Source organism: Lepidochelys kempii, chromosome 19, assembly GCF_965140265.1.
Source record: "Lepidochelys kempii isolate rLepKem1 chromosome 19, rLepKem1.hap2, whole genome shotgun sequence".
In the NCBI taxonomy this organism is placed as follows: domain Eukaryota; kingdom Metazoa; phylum Chordata; order Testudines; family Cheloniidae; genus Lepidochelys; species Lepidochelys kempii.
This window is the reverse complement of record NC_133274.1, coordinates 3,090,180-3,109,388: the sequence shown is the minus strand read 5'-3', so window position 1 is coordinate 3,109,388 and position 19,209 is coordinate 3,090,180. Positions and strand designations below refer to the sequence as shown.

General features: G+C 47.4%; 1 protein-coding gene across 1 annotated transcript in view; it reads right to left on the bottom strand.

The window, feature by feature from the left end:
• COL8A2 (collagen type VIII alpha 2 chain) overlaps positions 1–19,209 on the bottom strand; it is a 150,536-nt gene that overhangs the window by 77,302 nt on the left and 54,025 nt on the right. Inside the window, exon 2 of the mRNA XM_073318068.1 lies at positions 13,195–13,249. The gene's annotated coding sequence lies outside the window, so the exon portion shown is untranslated. The remainder of the gene's footprint in view (positions 1–13,194; positions 13,250–19,209) is intronic.

Sequence of the window (19,209 nt, the reverse complement as noted above, 5' to 3'; positions counted from 1 at the left end):
TCAGAGGTGTGACTGCTGCACGCATAGGCAGACCTGATCTAGCGATCTTGAATAACAATAACAGCGAAGCCCTGGCAGCTTGGGCTGGACAAGCCCTCCTGGGACCTGGATAGGTATGTAAGCGGCTACTCTGTGAGGCCTCAGCTTTGTGGCTATTCTAATTGGAAAGAGCTAGGTCCAAACGAGCTCAGGTCACACCTCCGACTGCAGGGTAGACATACCCACAGACCTGCTCCTCATGAAGAGAGGTGTCCCCATCACAAAACCCACTAGGACGACACAGGAAGGATGGACTTTTGGCTAAAGGCACCGGTACAATTCCTACTTCTGCCACGGACTTCCTGTGTGACACTGGGGAATTGCTTTAGCCTCAGTTCTGTCTCTAAAATGCAGGTGGTAATGTGTCCCTCCTCCCACCTCTTGTCTTTGGAATATCTCTGGGGTAAGCGCTGTCTCTTTCAGTCTGTGTGGATAGCACAAAGGGGCTCCTAGATGTTACCAGAAGAACACAAATGGGTCCACCCTTAAAGGCTATCACAGAGAGAGGGAAGGGTGACCAGCCCATGGAGAATTAACATCCCATTCGCTCTGAGATGTGGTGGCTGCAGAATGGAGCAGGGCTGAATAAGGGAAATGTGTCCACACTGTACCTGCTCTCTGGGTAAGGAGAGGACGTCGTCTTGTGCTTAGCCCCTTCCGCCTGCGCTACATTCACTTGACACAGAAAGGCTGAGAGAGCCACAAGCGCGGTAGTTTGCTCACCGTTTAGAAACCGCTCTCGGTCCCCTGTTCATCTCAGAACACGCAGCGAGAGGCACAGCTGAGAGGCAGGGCTCGACAGTAAGCAGTGGTGGTACTGTATGGGTGGATTCAGGGCTGTAATGCCAGGGCTAAGTGCAGGTAAACGGCAGTCTGTTTTCCTGAGCCTATTCCAAAGCCACAACTCCCAGCAACAGCGGCTGGTTTGAGGAAACGGACAGCGGCTGGGCAGGACTGCTTGGCGTTCTTCCCTTTTCCTTGAAGAGGGTTCTTTTCTTTTTGATACAGTATATTTTATAAATAAACAGAATTGCACTGGCCTGGTCTCACTGGGATGCACTGGCGTGTTTCTGGGACGGGGCAATGTTTTTGGAGTAGGTGTTGAGGATACGTTCTTCAAAACATAATTCTTGGGCCATGCAGTCAGGATGTTTGCAGCTTCCAAGAAAGGGAACAAACCCCAGACTGGGCTTTGCAGGACCTTGGCCCACAAGGAAGCTGCTTAACTTGGAGCTAGAAATAGCCTGAAGGGTCAGCTTGGTTTCAGCACCGCTCAGGAAGAGAAAATGTGTGTCAGTGAATTAGAACAATCTGTAACTTGCACTCAGGGCTCCTACCTGGGCAGAACCCTCTCGTATAGGGGTCCTTTCCACGGGTTCTGCCTGACTCACCCCATCTCCAGTGGATCAGCCCAGTGAGCAACCTGTGACCCCAGCACTAAGTGAAATAGGGTTTAGCCATTCCCCAAATACTGGGATTCCTCACCTTAAAAAATAAATAAATAAATAAAACCCAGAAAGTTAGCCTCAAACTTATGCGTGGCTGATTTCCAACCTCATGCCAGCCGGCACAAAGGAGAAGGCACATTCCATGAAGCAGAAACCACTTGGAATTGGCTTTGCTCACTCTCTCAGATCCCACAGGGCATGCTGCATAGACCTCCAAGGCAACAACAACGAGCGGCCAAATAGAAACACCTAAAGAAGGCTGATCTGGAACAACACCCAGCCACTTGAAAACTTTCCAAGTCCCAGACTAAGGACCCCACAACCCCACGCCTTCTCCAGAGGGCTTCTCCTCGGGGTCCAAACATCACAGAATTGAAGCAACCCCAGCTCCTCTCCTGCAATAGATTCCAAATCTGCATGGGCCACCAAGCACAATACTTGAGAAGCCCTGACTGAACTTTCTAGACTTCCTAAATATAATGAAGAAGGTTAATGGTGAAATCAGTGTTTTTCCCCTAAGGCCACTGCACCAGCCATGCAGAGATTGAATAGGAACAGGGCGTAGAGAAGAAGGTGTCATGTGGGAACTGAAAGAATGGCAAGAACAAGCAGCTTTGTAACAAAAACGTCAAGGTCCAATAGTGCAACTCTCTCCTCGTGTAAACTCCACTAACTTCACTCAAGTTACACCAGGGATGCATTTGGATCCCTGAGCATCCCTCCTTGGTGTTATCTGTATTACAGTAATATCTGGCTAGCCCCAGCCAAGAGCACAGATGCTGGGCACCCATAGGGAGCAACTGACCCTACTGTGAAGAACTTACTATCTAAATAACCAAATGGTGGGAGAGGAAATAGAGACGGAGAAAGGAGAAGGGACTAGGTCACCCAGCAGGTCAGTTTACTAATTGCTAGTTTCGTGCATTGTCACTCACAGTCCATTGGATCACCTGGGGTTCTGGTCTTTGGTACACCCAGAAACAGATTCCCTCCCTCCCCCCAGTCCCCATCACAACTAAAATGAACCAAAACAATAACTATTGACTCTGCAAACACTTCCATTTTTTGTCCAAGACACTAAAAAATCCTCAGTTCAAATTTTGCTACACTATATACACACACATTGCTGGAGGGAGGATAGATGTCATGGTGAAAAATGCTATTGATAAGAGCAGTAAAACCATAACTGTCAATTGTAATGTGCAACTTGCAGAGGTATGCTCTGGATGTTCACTGTCTTGGTAATTTTCTTCAACAGTTATTCTTTTAGTTGTCTTCAGGTATGGCCGTATGTTATGAGAAACAAATCACAGGACTAATATTTCTACCGTGTTCATTACTGTAGTATCTGAGCAACATATCTGGAAGAAGGGGCTGACATAAGTTAAGGATAAATATTGGCTCTTTGATGGGACTTGTAGAAAGGAGAATATTCACTGTCTTTTGTAGCTTTGGCATTTCTTTCATTCTTTTGAGATTCATCCATAGTCAGTAAAGCAATTCCAGTGATTTAAACGGGATGCAACAATTCAATTATATGTAATAATTTGATTGCTAATCATACCTCTGGGGTAGGGAAATGGTAAAATAGATCCACTGAACAATACAAGTGCAAAACAGATGTGAACATCACATTTCCAAGACTCCCTTTGTCAAGAGATCCAGACTGACCAATCAGAGGGTTTATTATGGGTCATGAGCACTTGCGTCCTATGAAACCAAAACCAAAAGAACTGGAAAAGGCCGTGAAATCCAAAGGGTAACTTTCATTTCTTGTTGGATCATATATTTTAAAATAGCCAGTGGTTGCTGGATGAGAGCTCTCCGTATGAGCTACTTCAGTATCTTGTCTGTCACAAGATTTAAAACACATCCATCACTATCAAGTAATATTATCTGGGCACAAACCACAGAGTTCTCCCTTCACTGTTTGCAAGAATTTTCATGGTGGTTCTGATTAATAATATAAGGTCAGTAATGCCATCTGTAACCCATCTGTGTTCTCAAGAGACACTCCACATTAATCCAAAGGATGGAAAACTTTCTGTACACTAACAGCCTCAGGTGATTGTGGGGAGTTGTCAATATACGTGCCACAAAGCCTTCAACTGCTTTATTAGTTTTGGAGTTATTAGTGTACAGTTTCAAAACCAGGATCTTCCAGCTCTTCACGGTGGTCATTAGCTTTGGAAACTCCTCCTTCAGACACTTCCAGCACAAAGCGTTACCAGAAGCGGCCTCTTGCATCTCCAGGAAATTTGGAGCAACATTTATCGGCAGCTTTTTCTTCCCGACATTGCATTATTTTCGGAGTGCCACATTTACAGTTTGCTGTATCCTGTGCACCACACCGGCTTTCTTGTCATTTGGGTTTCTCTGCTGTTCTTCTGGACACGACAGACCACAAATTTGAGAACTGCTGCAAGAACTTTTTCTCATTTAGAAAAAGCCAAGGTACATAATCTTCATTTCCCAATCCTTTGACAGTGACGATGGCTGCCTGGGATGGGAAACTTTTTTTCAATGTTTATTCTGCCCGTCATTTTATTTTAATGTCATAGGTTTAAAATCCTGTCTTTCTGGTTTTGGTGTGTCTTTTGATTCCATTCCTCACCCCCCCACCCCACTTTGCCCCACTCAGTTCCAACATTTAAATAATATCACTGCCAGGTGATTGAAAGTAATTGGGACAGTTAATTTTACAGCTGTCAAGAGAGCCTTACTGGCATGTTCTTCCTTTTAACTGACAATTTCCTGTTCTTTTGAGCTTTCTTTAGGCGCTGCCTTCAAGTCAAACGTCTATAACAAGCCTGGCTGGGTCTTCCAGACTGATCTCTCCTCCACTGTGCAAGTCATTTTATAACTCCACTTATGGCTTTCCAGACACATTGGCTGTTAATCTTCTTGTAGATATGTAAATTCCCAGGGAGTCCATAAATCATTTTTCAGCTATTTGGATAAAGTTACGAGTTTCAGACTGAACTCCCAAGTAATTTAAGCGGAGCAGCATGTGCCCGGAACTGTCTCATGTGCAAACGACCACCCTCTTCTGATTCAAATCCCACCTTTAAAATACATTTCTTCCATGAAGACTTTCAACAATAATCCACTAAAGAAATGGATCTTTACTTTTTTTTTTTTTTTTTTTTTTAAAGTCATGATTTTTGAGCTTGGTCTTACAGCTGGGCTAATGCTGGGTCTATACAGGATTGTCCATCTCGCTGGGACTACTCCCATGCACAAGTACTATTCAGTGCGAGTAAGGGTAGGAGAATCAAGCCTTTAGACTGTTAACTCCTTGGAGGAGAGATGATGGGAGAAATCCAGGCCCTGCTAAAGTCAATGATAACTCAGTGGTTTGAGCATTGGCCTGCTAAACCCAGGGTTGTGAGTTCAATCCTTGAGGGGGCCATTTAGGGAACTGGGGCAAAAACTGGGGATTGGTCCTGCTTCAAGCAGGGGGTTGGACTAGATGACCTCCTGAGGTCCCTTCCAACCCTGATATTCTATGATCCTATGAGAGTTTTTCCACAGACTCCAGTGGAATGAAATTCACCCCAGTGATGGCCAGCACAAGGGTGAAGCAGGACTTCAGTGGCACAGAAGACTTAAGTGGTGTCTAGGCCTCATGTGAGCAATCTCGCATTGGGCATTGCCTCAGAGGGATTACACAGGGTATAAAACAGAGCAGAATTTGGCCCATTCAATTTAGCATGCAATACAGAAACCAGGAATTTCTGCTGGCTCAGATGGAAATATATGTATAGCTGAAGTAACAGATGAGGCAGGTACTGTGGGGCTCAGCACTTTGTTCTGTGTTGGCCAGGCTCCATACAAGGCTGCCTGGCAGCTAGCATAGGTCTCATATATACAAAAGACAGTGCCCGGGGAGAGAGAAATGAGCTATGACATTGGTCATGTAGGTTATTAACAGAGAACCGTTTGAAATTATCTGCTGCCCCTAACAGGAGCGGCTTAGAACTGCATGTGCTTATTCCTCTGACTACACAACCATGGGATTACTGTGATAATATTGTGACTGCAGTTAGTAATAATTTTGCTGTCACTGGGCCAAATCCTGCTCTAATTTACATGTATGCAGATCTGGAGTAAGATCACTGGCTTCAAAGAGAGTCACCATGGAGTGACACTTGCATGACTGAGTGCAGAGTTTGGGCCAGTTTGTATAGTTTAATGTATTAGATACAGTATGTGTACACACACACACACACACAATATGACTGTATCGTACAGGGTGTGTGTAACTTACCTATCCTGTAAATTCACCGTATCAATGTCCTCCATCAAACTCGGTTCAGTTTCTTTCAAACTCCTAGTGTCTAAACTAAATAATAGAGTTGTTTCCACTTGCTTGTTGAGTGGCCTAATTCACACACATACAGCCTGTGGGCAAATCTCTCTCTCGGGAGTTCTCAACCCGGTTGTTCCGGCCCCAAGGGATCACCCACAGGTGTCAGAGGGTCATCATGACCACCCTTGCTCTTCTCATAGAACCACCTCATAGGGGGTGTCCCAGTATAGAAAAGGTTAAGAGCCATTAATCTATCATGTCTTACCATCACACTAGGCTAGGAGAGATTGTACTGAATCCAGGAGTAAGACAGGCTGGAATTATTGCTTTTGAGGTAAAATATTCCATCTATCACCAGTGCTCTGACCATAAAACTCCATGTCTTACCCCTGCCAGGTATTAGCCAGCTTTCGATGACAGCTTGCCCCAAGGTCGGGTTGCCACCTGGCCAGGTTTTCCCAGGATTGTCCTTTCTTGAAGTAGCTGTCCCAGGAAGTCTGGAAAGGTGCGCCGCACACACTGCCAGCTGGCCAGTTTTATGACTTGGGGTCACCCGAGATGTTCTGTTTTTTTTATACCACAGGGGAGGCGACCCTCGCCTAAGGACGTTGCTCAGGAGGTTCAGAGTGCCTCCAGCCTTGGGAAGAAGTTTCACTGATGTCAAAGCCAGAAGGGACCATTGTGGTCATCTCGTTTGACCTGTTGCATCGCACAGGCCAGGGAATCTCCTCTGGTTAAGGGAATGCCTCGTGGAACCCACACTGCATTTTCTCTGGGTCTTTCAGAAAGACGGTTACGCATGCACGACTGATCGTCAATTCAACAGGCTAGTGGCCTAGAGGAGAGAAGGTGCCTTTCCAATGTTTCTGTGGGGTCCCAAGGAGTCTGTTCTGAGAGGAGATTTAAGCCCTTCTGGGAGCCAGTTTCCTGTGATTTTAGGTGCCGAGCCTGAGATACCATGATGGGGCCTGGTTTTCAGGCAGTGCTGAGCACCCATCCTCTGAGATCAAGCCCCTCAAGGCGTGTTGTAGCACTTGGCATGAGACACACTTAATGGGATGGCCCTGCCTTTAAAAACACTCCGCAGTTCATGCTGATTAACGGCTCTTCCCAGGTAAGGTCAGCATCATCCCCAGTCAACCTTCATCCAGCCCAATGTCCTCTCTCAGACCGGAGCTAGGGAAAGGCGCAAGGAACCCCCACCACTCCACCCCCGCCCCGCCCAAAAGCACAATGGACTATTATGGAATAACCAGCCCAAAAGGTGAATTTCTTCCTGACCCCCATTAGCTAGAAGCTGGTTTTATACCCTAAAGCAGAAGGTTTTATACCCCTTATACCTTTTATTTAATCCTATCTAATGTGACTGTGGGTGTTCCCCTTAACCACAGCCATGACAAATCCTTTCTGAATCCTACTTGGCTCTTGGCCTGAACAGTGTCTAGTTCTTTCGGTCATTCACATGGGCACTGGTAATAAAGATTCTATGGGAAGTTAACCAACAGTTCTATTGGTGTAAAGGACTAGAGCTCACTCTCCCATCATGACATGACGATGACCAGAGTATAAACTAGGACACGTTTGGGGGCCAGCATAGCCAGCAGCTCTGACTCACAGACACTGAGAACAGACCTGTGGAGTTAGGGAGAACATTTCCCCCCTCCAACATAATCACACGCTAGACCAGATCCTCAGCTGGTATAAATCAACCTGGCTCCATCAGAGTTAATGAAGCCAGTTCACACCTGCTGAGGAGCTGGCCTTTATCTTTAGTGCATTACTCAGAGCTTTGAGGTGGAGAGTCAGGATTATGGGCTTGCCTAGCTCATTTCTGGAAATGGCCAGCGTAAGGGGATCAAGCGTCAGTATCTACCCTATCAGTTCCTTAGGGACAGCAGTGGGAAAACAAGGGCCATGAAATCACCAAACCCTGCTGCGGGCTTTGGACAAATGCTTGATAATTGGTGCCCTCTAACACTCTACTCTGCTGCTGACATCCGTCTTGGCCCTCATAAAAAAGGAACCTTTAAAATGAAAACAAGGCCTCTGGAAATCCAGCCTCATGATCTTCACCTGCCCAACCTGCAGCCAACTACTCACGTTGTAATCTCACCTTTTCTATAATATTTGATTCACATACACACACACACACACACGTACGTCACAAGGAATCACGCAACATACAAAAAAGTTATGGCCTGATCAGAATTCAATTGCAAATCAATACAACACGCCTCCTCTAGGATGGCAACTCTCTGTATTTCCTTATATGCACACAGAAACCCACCACCGCCTCCTGCATGGATTTTTAGATTCTTTACATCTCAGACATTCTAATTGCTCCCAGACACCCAGACTGTAAGTTACAGGGGAAACAAGCATTGCTTGCCTATGTAATCTTATTTGACAGTTGTGTGCACAGTGCCGTGACAATGTGCCTAATGCAGACAAAGAAAATGTTTCAAAGCTGGAGGAGGTTTTTTTTTTTATTATTATTATTATTCTAAGTCTAAATCACTCTCTCTTTCAAAGATCGCCAGTGCTAAGCACATATATATATATATTCATGAGCTCCGTCTCATGCTCTGGAAAGGTACAATAGTTAGGAAAATAAATTCCATATGAAGTTTGTTGTGGTACAGTGGGCTTGGCATCTGAAACCCATACATTCCCCCCACCCCAGCAGATGCCTTGTTCCAGCTGTTGGCAGGAGAAGCTGGCTACCTCAAACACTAGCCAGCGGAAAGGGTTCTTCATCAGTAGGCACCTGAAGAAAGTCAGCAGAATACATGGAACGGGAGAAGTAACTTGCAGCCTGTTCCCCCAGAGGAAACTTTAAATCTGTACAACGTAATCAGGTTTCAGGAGCAGACGCTGCAAAGTACTGGGGCCTTCGGGAACGGGCTGTTAGAACCTCTCCTCCTGCGGCTTCCGGTTACTCCATTCCTGACCTCTGAACCTGAATGACTGTCACCAATCATCACTCCCTTGATTTTCTGCCCTTCCCGGGACAAAAGTCTGCTGTTCCCATTCCTGGGGTTAGCAAGGGGGAAAATCTTGCTAGGTTTCTCTAAGATTTGCCTTCTGTTTTGCATTTGCAGTTTCTTCAAAGATACGGCACAACGCCTGCCAAGATTCCAGAGAAGATAGCCTTCGAAACGTCGACCGGTTTTTCCCAACCAAATTCAAAGAAAACAAATGTCAGGCCAAGGGTTGATATGAAATAGTTTAAAAATTAGAAAAAGCTGCCTCAGAGCTAGGTTTCCATTAAAATAAATTTCTGTACTGAGAACTTGACTGAGTTTCTCTCTGAGAAGGGCGGGGGGGAGGGAAAGGCAGGAAAAGATACAGTTACCTGCCAATTAGGTGCAGCGTTCCTGGGCAGGCAGGGTATGATGAGATAGGCCCTGGAGGAAGGGGCTTTGCGCAAAAATTATCAAGGCTTTTTGGTGAGCAGGCAGCTTCGGACAAGGTGCTGTCTGGCCTGCGTCTCTCTAGTTACTTACGTATCTCTCGTCACCCTAGCAATGAACACCTGGCAACCATTACAAAACTGGTCTTTGCAACACCCCTGGGAAGGGACAAAGTGTTACAGCCACTATGTTACAAAGGGCAATTGAAGCACAGCAAGATTAAGTGATCTGTCAAAAGTTAGAGAGGGAACCTGTGGCAGCTTAGCCTTCCTCATCTTCTTTGGGGTCCCTAGGACAGTCACTTCCCAGAACAGTCCTTTCCAGGCCCATTGTCATTCAGGGCTGGAGGTTCAACATGGGAGGAACTAGCTACCTCCCACAGTTCAAGAAGGCCCAGCTTTGGTGGCCTCCGGGACCACTTGTTTAGCATTAGCAGAGCAGTGGGAAGGGCTTGGCATCCAAAAGCAGCCAGGGCCCAGGGCCATGAGGAACGGGTGCTGAGCCCCCTCAGCTCCCACTCAGTTCAGTGGAGGCTCAAGAGCATGGACAGCCTTGCAGGGCCCTTGCAAGGCTATGGTAGCACATGGCCTTTTGCTAGATACCTCGGCCAGGTAACGTACACCTGTGATGAAGGGCACTGCCAAGGAGGGAGGTGCTGAAGGATGCAGTTCCACAGCCCATCCTCACGTGAACAATCCCACTGCCATCCAGGGAACCCCTTGCTGGACTAGTCAAGTACTTGACTCAGCATGGGTCAGGTCATGAGTTAACAGATACATTTAAGCTGTCTCTCTCCCTTACCCCAGTGTGAATCCATTCAGTCCCATGGAGTGACTCCTGATTGCACACCAGGCCAAGTGGCTAGTCATACACAAAGAAAGGAACTAGATACTTTACCAGCTCAGTGATCGTGGGTGGGGTGCGGTGGGGGGAGGATCGTCAGAAATCTTGGCACCCAGAGCATACCAGGCATGGCTCAGAGCACCCCCAGAGATTTCTAGGGCTATAGATCAACAAGGTGCTCATCTAGGATATGTGGCATCTGGTAACGGCCACACTACCAGGTATATTAAAATGTACCCCATAGCTTCAGTATAAAAGAAAGATCTACTGCTAAAGTCCCAGAGACAAAAGGTGCAGAATGAATTAATGTAACCAGCAGGTTCTGTTCTACTGCTGTCATGTACTAAGACATGGTCAAGGTCACCCACTAAGGTAAATTCATGTTCATCACAGAGTTACACTGAGTTTGGCCCAGACTCTGCTCTCCACGACACCCGTGTAAATGCAGATTAACTTCAATGCAGTTGCTATGGATTCATGGCACCACACTTGATGCTTCTCTCCTTTACCAGGTTCATACCACTGTGACTTCAACAGAGCTCCTTCTGAGTTATACCTTTGCAAGAGATCAGAATCAGACCCATTGCTGCTACATAACCTTAGATGCCACCAACTCAGTTTGAACTCTGTCCTCAATTCTCTACAGACCAACAGCTCCCAGCTTCCTGTTCAGATGGATATCAGATTCACTGCTCCCTGAAAATGGTAATTGTAGACCGTGAAGGCTGGGAGACATGGAATAAATATTTCCAGTTGAGTTTGCTGCAATCTTTACAGCTCCAAGGCTTTGGAACACCAATGCACCCTTCTGATGCACTATCACAGAGCTGCGGTCCCTTCAGATGCAATACATGAAAAGCCAATTCTAGAGTCAGTAAAAGGCTCACTTTATAAAATTGCAATGTGTGAATGTGTCCCTTTTTGGGGAGGTCACATGTTTAATAATTCTTCCCCCCCCCATGTCCTACATTCAATAATCCTTCCTCCCCTATCTGACATTTACTAATCACATGTGCAATAATCCGCTCTGTGCATCATGCAGGCAGAACCTCTTGTCTTCCTACTGTGCATGTTACAGGCTCTCATTTCATGGACAAGTTGCAGTGGATTTACATGTCCAGAGAGCTTACAGCCCTCTGTTTGTGCAGAAGGTGTGCTTCATTCCCCCAGATAACCGACTCTCACGAGCTAGATATTAACTCCCAAACACCAACGCTGGCCCCGAGGCTACAGTGCTAATCTCCAAATTCTGCTCTTGTTTCCAAACAGCAGCACATTCAGGCCAATGTTTTCACCAGTGGTCTCTGATCCCAGATGCCTCAGTATCTGGATGTTCAACTACAGATCCACTGGGCTGGATTTCCCAGACATACTGAGCACCAGCCATCCCAGAGGAAGTCAGGGGGAGCTGTGGGTGCTTACTTCTCTCTGAAAACCAGGCTCCGTGAAGGCATTTCAAGTTGGGACCCATGCACTTCTTGGCCACCTTTGACAATGCTGGCCTCAGTGTCTGTGAGAGCAGCGACACCAAGAGGAGTTGCTTGCAAAAGGGCACCCAAACTTTGCAGTGCTGAGGGCTGCAATGGCATCTTTCCTAGGGTCCCCTGTCCCCCATTAGAACTGCACGTGGATTTATTGAAAAGTAAGTGTGGTAGATTGGGAAGGTGCCTTCAGATTCAGTACAGAATCTGCTTGCATCAAGGTGGAGCTGGGATCTGTATGTGCTCCAGGATGCACCTGGAAGGTGGACCTGTAAAACCACATGGAAAGAGCTGGAGGGGCAGGTGGACTGAGGATGCCAGAGATCTGCTGCCATCTTGAGAGGGGGATGTGAACAGCACAGTAAAACCTTGGGGGTGGAGAGCAGTAATTTCACCCAGCTTTGCACGTAGCGCCACCCAGGGGCTATGCCTATGTGGCACTGTACGGCAGCACGGACTGGCTACCAATGGGATGTATCATGCTGGGAGACCCTTTGGGGGTGGACGTGGTAGATAAAGATCCAGAGCCCAGATGAAGGAAAGCAGAGACAGGCACAGTTTTTAACTGGAAATGCACAAGGACTAATTAGCAACTGTTGATGGTTTCCAGACTCTGACCCCAGTGAGTGGAGAGGGCTTCACAGATCCTGAACCCTACTCTGCCTTGCAACCCTCGGACCCAGCCATAAGGCATCGACAAATTGAAGATATGAACAAATTGGAGAAAGTCCAGAGAAGAGTAACAACAATGATTAAAGGCCTAGAAAACATGACCTATGAGGGAAGATTGAAAAAACTGGGTTTGTTTAGTCAGGAAAAGAGAAGACTGTGACAACAGTTTTCAAGTACATAAAAGGTTGTTACAAGGAGGAGGGAGAAAATTGTTCTTCTTAACCTCTGAGGAGAGGACAAGAAGCAATGAGCTTAAATTGCAGCAAGGGCAGTTTAGGTTGGACATTAGGAAGAACTTCCTAACTGTCAGGGTGGTTAAGCACTGGAATAAATTGTCTAGGGAAGTTGTGGAATCTCCATCATTGGAGATTTTTAAGAGCAGGTTGGAGAAGCACCTATCAGGGATGGTCTAGATAATACTTAGTCCTGCCATGAGTACAGGGGACTGGACTAGAAGACCTCTTGAGGTCCCTTCCAGTGCTATGATTCTGTAAGGACAGGCCATGACTGGGTGGCAACTGGGCCACAATTATGAAGCCTTTACTCCTTCCAGCTCTCATTGGCCGGACTGGGAGCCTCACCCACGTAAGGATCCCGGACAAACCCAGACAGCCTGTTTCTCAAACCCACATGCTCTGTTGCTTCCAGTGGCTGTGCCCAGAAAAACAACACCGCCCCCCATCTCTTTTTCCACCCTGCAATCTTAGCTGCTTCCAACCATTTCAGACAGGGTCAAGGCCCCCAAAACTTTGCCCAGCCAAGGAGCTGGTGCCAGCAGTTTTCTTGGAGCCCACCTAAGCAGTGTAACTCGGGGACCAGTTTGCGCCATAGTTTTCAGTGCAGAGACCGCGTGGTACAGAGATCAAGGGCTGCACCAGAGAACCCTTTCCCCGCCCCCCAGAAAAAGCACAGCTCAATTCAAACACCACTAATCGGAAGGAAGGTTCAGGAGAGAAGTAAAGCGAGGTGACAAAAGGGAAACATACCCAGATACCGGTGCAAGATCTGATGGCAGTCTGTCCTCCAGGCAACAAGATGGCACTGGGGGAAGAAAGTGCAAGGAGTCAGTGACAGCAGTGAAGCCTGCCTGACATGCTCCAAACAGAGAGAAGAAACGGGCACTTGGCCCCGTCATGTGGCTGAGCCTCTCACCTTTGCCTGCCCTCCCTTTGCCTTGTAAGAATGACGAACAGCCTAGCCTTTCCTTAGGGATTTAAAGCATGTGACTTTTGTGGGGTTTGTCAATTAACCCCCTTTTTTTTAAAAAAATGCATCTCAAGGTCTCTATGTTGCACTTTTCTTGATGGATTTTCCCTTCCAGTGGGGGCCAGGATCCCAGCTGATTTTCCACATCCCATCCCCAGCCCCACTCAGGCCTCCAAACTTCGTTCACCCTCCACCTGCCAGGCAGGCTGGCTTCCCTTTACTGGTTTGCCACAGCCCCTGCTTGCTGCGCCACGTCACTCATTCAGCTATCGCTTTGACAGAACAGGTCACGGATCTGCTCTGCACTCAGCCGCTAGAGAGCCTCTAGAACCGGATGTAGCCAACACGAAGTTTTGATCAACAGTTGGTTGTCAGTTCTTAAAGGCCCAGTACCAAGATCACCTAGAACATCACCGCCTGTCCAGGTCACCTCTTGATCTTCCTCTCTCAGTATGGCACTTCTGCATAGACCCCTATCTCTAGGAGGAAGGGGCTAGATCCGGTGTATTTGGTGTAGTGGCTACTACTAGAAAGCTGGACCCAACCCATGCCTGCTTTCAGGTTACGATTTTTAATCACATTTAATTATGTTTTTTCTTACTTCTCTCCAAATCAAAAGTCCTTACATTGCACACAGTTTCGCATGCACATCTTAGCCACAGACACATCTTAGCCACAGACGAGAGGAGCATAGAAAGAATCTGTGTATTGCATCTATAGCTTGGCTTAGCCCCAATCAGATTTACCCCAGCGGCTTTGTGTCAGTTTTACAGTGGGCATGCTACACATTTCACACAGTGCAGTACGTAGGAACTTTGCCAGGTTAGCGTGACTCACTGGAAACCATTATAACCCACCAGTTGGATGGGGTGCACAGCTTGGAAAACTTCTTCTGTTACACAACAACAACCTTTCAAAGGAGCAACAGCGATGTTGGCTTTGAATTTTAAAGATGGCCAAAAAAAGGGCATTTCTTGAAATGAAAAACTTTTAAGCTCCCCCCCCCCTCCCTTTCACACTCCGCTTTACGGCAGCTCAGAAGAATTTGTGCTGATTTTAATTAAGCATCTGTAGTCACTAGCAAGGCAGAGGGGATACCTATTTAACCAAGTTCCAAACATAAAAGTTTGTTTTAGAGAGGAGTTTACACACACACACTCTCTCTCTCTCTCTCTCCCCCCCTCTCTCTGTCCCTCCCTCCGCTGAGTAATGAGCATTCCAGCACAGACGGGAGGCCATCCAGATCAGACGTTTACAGTGTGGTGTAAATGAAAGTTCATTAGCCTTTTTAGCAAACCGGGCCCCGCTGTCCCACAAAACTGGAACAAGGGGCGAGGTGATTTGCCCAGAGAACAGTGGCAAAGCTAGTACAATGACCCACCTCTCCTTCTTCCCAGTTTGCAGCCCTCCCCACTGGACCGCCAGGTCCTATGGCACCAGCGTCCGAACTGCCACACCTCTCCAATGTCCCTCATTTCAAGCGACATTATTCATTTTAGGCTCAGGGTTAGCGATGGTCCAGGCAAATCTGATGTCCTTTCATGTTTCACTGCTGAAAGCTATTTAGATCAGTAATAAAGAATCACAATGCTGAAGTTAGAGAGAGAGTTATGTACATTAAAGGAAGGAATCCTGGAGCATTTTAGAAGTTTCTGGTGTGAATAATTTGTGTGTGTCGCCTTTTCTAGGGGTCTCTCTCTCTCTCTCCTTCTGCGAAGACCCAAATATGGGGGGCACGTTGAAAGATCTACAAGCCAGTCATGCTGCAGCAGTCCATAATGGTAAGGTGAACAATGGCGAGGCTATTGCAGTGACATGCCAAAGGATAGGATTCACTCTAGATCTTATTCTCAGCTTACCAGACCTACAGTCATTGCAAGAGAACAAGGATCAACCTTGCACCTTGGAAAACAAATACCATGCCTGCAAGCCAATGCATTTATGTATCAGCAAGAGCTTGTGAACCAGGTCAGGTCCCACTGCCATTGTTCATTCATTTCCACTCCCTTGTGGGACACTGTCCCTTGGAAGTAACAGAATTCTTTAAGCCTGTTAAGACGGAGCGCTAACCAAGAGAAAGCTGCCAAGCCTGTTTGTTGCCTTGGTATTATTTGCATAGAGACACTGAGAGACTTTGAACTATTTAGACAGGAGAGAATACTGGGGCATTGCCATTCACAGGTGTGTTACTGCTAACAAGTTATTAGAAGAGCAGTGATCCTAAATTCCAAGAGATTTCCAGCCTCCCAGCCAATTTCCCACAGGATCCTCCATGGGATTTCTGAGTTTAAGCTCAGAGGAGCCCATAAAACTAAACCATTAATAAAAACCGCATTTCCTATCAAAGCTCATTGGCTTGCTGCTGTCCTAGTGCCCAGGACAAGAACACAGTGGTACCAGCAGCAAAGAAAATGCTTTCAATAGAAAGTGGAACAACTGGATTCCATAAAAATGTTCCCCTCCCATTACCAGTGCTTTTGATCTGTTAGCTTCACGCAGGAGACCTTTGCCCCCAAGCCAGCATGCAGAGAGTAGGAATTTTGATTGATGTCCGGCAGATTTCCCAATAATAAAGGTAGGGGCAGTGGGGAAACATGCTTAACCCACACGAAATACTGAATTCAAAGTGTGATTGAAATTACTGTGTTAAGACCAGCTGAGCAGGAAGGTCTATCAAGATACAATTAATGAACTCTCAATTATTCTTTATAGGATAGTAATTAATAATACCACCTAGCTCTAATTGGCCTGCTAAACCCAGGGTTGTGAGTTCAATCCTTGAGGGGGCCATTTAAGGATCTGGGGCAAAAATTGGGGATTGGTCCTGCTTTGAGCAGGGGGTTGGACTAGATGACCTCATGAGGTCCCTTCCAACCCTGATATTCTATGTTACTACGTCTATGATAATTTCCATCCATAGAGCTCAAAGCCATTTACAATGGTGGTTGTTACCCTTTTTGATGGGCAGGCAAAGGGAGGTAATGTACCTACATGGTAATTTGCTTGCAATAACCCACTTGGAGCCAGTTGTGCACCAAATGACTCGTTGCAGAGTCAGTTTCCCTAATGCTGCAGATCATTGTTTCCCTGCAATGCTAGTCAAAATACAGCCAAGGCTAGCACCAGACAGCACCAGACTTTGCAGTCAGACAGCAGGCTCAGGTCAGCGGTGTATAAAATTAGTTACTACATTTCCAAGTATTTGCGCCTGACTCTCCTATTTCCACCAGCACAGCTCCATGGACTCCTGATTTGTACTGGGGTGAGTGAGTGGGGAATCAGGCTCATCCTCTCTCTGTTTCTAGAGGAAAAGCAAGCCTTGCCAAGCAACGAAAGCTGGGAATGCAGGTTAACATCACACACGATCCTCCCTGCCCAATGCCACTTGGTAGGAGTAAAGCTGCTAATAAATCTGCTCACAGAAAAACCTTCGGTTATAAGCAGATAAACAAAAAAAACTTTCTATCGAAACCCAAAGGACACATTTGTTTTTGCCAGAATGTCACCTGCATTCATTTCCTGTGCCGGTGACCCATCCCGATGCATGCCCTGCTCATTTCCTGGTCTCCAGCGAGAAGCCTGGGCAGCATTGCAGCCCACAACCTCTTTCCCCCTTAAGAGCTGTCTGCTGAGGGGAAACCAAGAGCTCAAGTGGTAGCTGTAGGTATCATCCAACTTCCTCCAGGAAAGTGCTGTTCTAGTGAGCTGGGTCCAGCTGCCGTCAGGCTCAATGGGAGATGTCGACGGGAGCAGAATCGAGCCCAATGAAACAGCTTCAGAGGAGCCGGGCAAAGGAGCATCCTGCGGAGGAGCACGTGGAGCTACCCAACGTGGCCCGAGGCTGGCCTCAGCCTGACAGCGGACGTCCAGCACAGCCAGGCCGCTTGGGTCAATGCGGGGACCTGCAGGCTACGCGGGGTCCCTGGGGGCAAATGTACACGTTACACACAGGACAAGAGCCCTTACAGGTGGGGAAGTGAGGCATTAAATGAAGGACATTAAAGGAAGGACATTAAATGAGTTAAATACTTCTGGGCGTGGTTAAGGGCCGCAGACCTGGGCTCTTGGTCTGCCCCATGAGCTGTGGTTCCCAGCTCTGCCACCACACGAGTTGCTGTGTGCATGGCTGATATCATGCACTGTGCAGACACCCCCCCATCCCTCAACACATGTATCTTGTGCATTTGTCATGAGCAAACAGCTTAACCCCCCTCCCAGTAATGCTAATCTCTAGCTATTCAAAGCCGCAATCTTATTATCATGCTCCTATTTTCCCCTGCAATCAAATATCTAGTTTAATCTTTCTTAAAGGGTTCCAGATTCCCAAAGCCCTCGCTTTTCCCATGACTAGCTGGATCACAGCACTGAAATGTAAGAGTTGAACCAAAACCATAACATCTCTTGGTTGCTTTTCTTCCCCCCGTTGAGATCCTATCTCACGGAAACCTAGCCTCCATGACAGGCATCGTAAGAATTCCTTACTGAGTGGATCAGCGCTCTGTGCCCCGAGAGACCACATTACATGGCTGCTCACGTGCTGCCTGATGGGGCTTCTGCCAGAGGAGTCTGCAAAGCAGCAAAATAGAACCGGTTTCACGTGCCTCATGGCATGCCGGGGGAAAAACAGACCTGGAACTTGTGTAGCTTACGGGGATGAAAGGAGTGTGGGTTTTGACGTGCGCTGGATCCTTACAGGACCAGAGATTTTCAGGAGCTGCATGGTTTTCTGTGGATGTCAGAGCCCAGGGCCAGCTCTTCACTGACAAGGCTGAGACTGGTTTCTTCTCGTTTTGTTGGCTTGTCCTTACTATGGTTCCCCTCTGCCAAGCAGAGTTTGCAGCCCCGCAAGTTGGCTTCCCACTGGCAGAGGAATCAGTGATGCGGAGCCAGGGTATTTTCTTAGCGGAGCTTGTTTGTGCCACAGACACCAATCTTGGGATGGAGGTGGTCGCGACTGGCGCTCAGACAATCCCGGTGTTCAGAAATGTCAGGCCTAAAACCTGTGCTGGGCCCCCAGCAAGCAACTCTGCTCTCCAGCTTGGCTAGTTCGCGAGCCACAGCAAAGAGAATCTCGCCAGCTGGTGCTTGCTGCAGCTCTGCCCCAACAGACTGTGCCTCACCAAACGCACAGCACCCCGGCATTTCTTCAAAGCCGCCACTCCCCAGAACGCTAAGAGAAAGATCTGTAAGACTCTGTAACAGCCCCATTTGGTGACTCCCACCGTAAGTCTCTACCGTACAGGAGCACTTTGGTACAGGCATGCCACTGCAACAGCTCAAAGCACGCCGAGTAGGCCAGGTTCACCCCTGGTGTAACTCCATTGCTGTCACCATTTACTCCAGAGATGAGTCCAGCCTGGGGTGCCTTCGGCTAGCAAGATGCCTCGGCACACACTTGCTATGTCACCCTCATTTGACTTAGGTATAAGGTACATGGACCCTTTAAAGTCTGTCCTATTTGGGTCTGAAATTACATCGTCTCCCTGCTGGGGCTAAGCCTAACACAAGCAGCGTAGAAGTGACCATAGCCTTCGGGAGCAGCCACCTACATGGCAAGAGACATCTGCCAGGGACAGATACATGTTGTTTTTTGGTAAATGGAAATGGGGTCTTTATGCCAAGGCCAGCAGTTCTGTCATCTCTGAAGCCGGCCCTTCCTGCTCAGAGCATCTGAGCGCAGCCTCTGCTCCCAGCCATCTCACTGAGTTAGCCAGGGACAGATGATTTTGCGGAGAATGATGCCACAGGCAGAAGCAGCCTGCCCCACTGGGGGAAGTAAGGCCTGGCGCAAACCA